Source organism: Halyomorpha halys, unplaced genomic scaffold (assembly GCF_000696795.3).
Source record: "Halyomorpha halys isolate HHAL.00 unplaced genomic scaffold, Hhal_1.1 Scaffold26.1, whole genome shotgun sequence".
Taxonomy (NCBI): Eukaryota; Metazoa; Arthropoda; class Insecta; order Hemiptera; family Pentatomidae; genus Halyomorpha; species Halyomorpha halys.
Genome location: NW_027115055.1, coordinates 715,756 through 718,796, shown reverse-complemented (window position 1 = coordinate 718,796; position 3,041 = coordinate 715,756).

Sequence of the window (3,041 nt, the reverse complement as noted above, 5' to 3'; positions counted from 1 at the left end):
ATCACACTAGATCACTAGATTTTTCCCCACTTAGGGGTACCAACTTTATGAGGTTGAGTGGATCTCGTAGAGCTCACGAACCCTTAGGGTTGACTCACTACAGTAACAGAATAAATTGTTTTCTGCTATGGCTTTACCACTGAGCCACCCTGCTCCCACATTATATTATATAATATAGGAGTATTATAGCGATTTCTATTAAGAACTTACATGAAACATGGTTTGACTATCGAGTTAATTGATAAATAATTTATTTCTAATTGTTACTAATGTATTTTTAAAATATATACTTCGTTAATGCTTTAGAAAAAAACCTTGGCGAAAAAAACAAGAGACAAGATCTGCTGTTGAAGACAAATATAGACCTATTCTCATTCTTGATAATGAGTTTGGAAAAACTTTTTTTAATTCTAGTAGGATTAATTAGGGAGGTTATCTGTGTTTTTTAAATTGTCTTTGAAGAGAGGTAGGCGCGTCGAGTTTTTAATATTTTCATAATTGACTCTATCCTATCCATAAATTAATTTTAATAACATCACACTTATTTATTCTTATAGAATTCTTCAAAATATGAATATTCGCTTGTTTTCTATTGATTTGCTAGTTACCTATCATTTCTTTATATAAAATGAGAGTTCCTTATTTAAGTAATTATTGGTATTTGGAAAGAATTAGCCACGAGGATTTTTTCCTATCTGTGTATTTGACTGCAACCTATCAACAAATCATACCTAATGACATTATACTCATATATATTTTACATTTGTCTCAAGATTAGTATTTGTTAGTGGTGTATATATTAGTCATACTATTATATTAGCTTATAAAAGAGGGAAGTTCCGTGCACATATATTTTTTATTTTCTATATAGAGAAGTGATCTCATGAAGTTTTTCATCATACCCTTATGATTGACTATAACCTATAAATAAATGAATTCTAGTGACATTATACTAATAAGAAACAGTGTATTTATTTACATATTACATCTTATAACAATAGTGGTGTGGTTAAATACCGTCTGTCAGGTAAAATTTCTATAACTTATTTATCCCCAATCGTACTGTTTTTATCAAGATATTACAATTGAATTCTGTTATTGAAAATTTTATATAGTTTAAAGCATATTTCATTAATATCACAAATTGATTTCTATGTCGTTATAACGGAACAGCTGCCTAGTAACTATGTTTTCGTTCTCCTATTACACAAAGAACATGTATAACGTCACGGGAGTACTCATATTGGTAATATTGGGGGGGGGGGGTTTCCGATAATTGGGTCTATTGGCACTTTTTTAATAACCCCAAGAAAGACCAGTGGAATAATTCTTATAATGACTGTCAGTAATCTATGTCAAACATTTTTGATTTGCTAATGAAATTTAAAAGAGACAACCAATCTATGGAGGAAGCATAATATTCCATGATTCTATCAGAGTCAAGAAAACTTTAGTGACTGGTATGCTTCGGCTATATAATGTAGGGTAGTTTCCGGAGCCTATCCACATAAGTAACCACTTTAATAACGAACTATTCCACAAATCTTAAGATGTGTATTAAGTCAGTAATTTCCTATAAGAGCTCCAATTAGTAATCGGAGCTCATTTATTCTCAGGCCTAGAAGGCCATCCAATCAGTTCTGGAAGTGGAGGGTTTAGAGGAAAACCTGACTTTTTTTTTGGAACAGGAGAAAACCGAAGTTTCAGATCCAAGACGATGTGTGTTCACTAGCGAGTAAAATAAAAATAATATTTTTCTTTGAGAATTTAATCTTTAGGTATGGAACAACAGTTTAAAAACTCAAACAAGTTAAAGAATACTGCAATGAAGACAAACTTGAAAGAAATACACTTTAATACCTAATCGTCTTTTGAAAGAAGCAGCTTTCTAAGTTTAAAACAAACAATAACCAACCTTAACCTCAAACCCGAAAACAACATTGTAATTTTTTAAATAATTTTAACGATAACTATATCTGTTGTATTTTTTTGTTTTCAGTGGTACACTGGCTGTTCATCTAAGATGAGTTTGCCTGTGGGAAAAGGAGAGAGAAAGGGTATGCAGCGATCAGAGTTGGGCAATAACTATTCGATTGACAAGAGACGAATACTTTTTTATTCGATTAACGATAGACGAATAAATTTTTATTCGAATAAAAATACGACTAAACAATCCGAATACTTTTTTATTCGATTATTTAAAATACTATTTCAATCGAATAAAAAATTAGTCGAATACATATTATTCAAATAATTTTTTTTTTTTAAATTCACTTATTTTTTTACCACCTTCAATTTCTAATGTATGAGGGTCCTATTTCACATACTCAGACTTACTTTTTTTTTTTATTATTAATAATATAAAAATATGTTGCTGTGAAACACTAAATGTTGTAGAAAAATATAAATATCAAGGTGTTACTGTTGATAATGCTTTTTCTTGGGAATCACACATAGTAAATGTTTTAAAGAGATTAAGAGTATACTCATATAAAATTTATTACCTACAATTTGTAATTAACAGAGAAGCTTTAATAATGGCGTAAAAAGGATTATTTGAATCGATATTAACATATAGGATCGATTGTTATTGTCAGTGCTGATAAACATGTATAAAAACTTGCAAATCTACAAAATCGAACATTAAGAACAATAACGCCCCGCATTAATAAAACAGAAAATCTTAAAATTGTTGGTACGTTACCACCTAAACTATTTTATTTTTATATAATAATCTTAAAATTTATGGATAATAATTTATTTAGAAAAAAAATAATAAATAAATCAACCAAAAAAAATAAAGAAATATTTAACTGGATACTTTCTTACTTCTATGATTCCCAATAATTTATTTTGATTCACCAAATTACGAAATCTGTCTGAGTTTTTTCTTAACTCCACATAATTTATTTATTATATTACAATTTGAATTAGAAATGTATGCGTGTACTTAGTAATAGATATTATTGGATCTTCATTTTTATCATATTCTGAATCATCTTGTTTTATTCTGAATTAATTCACTAATTGTAAATTTGCAG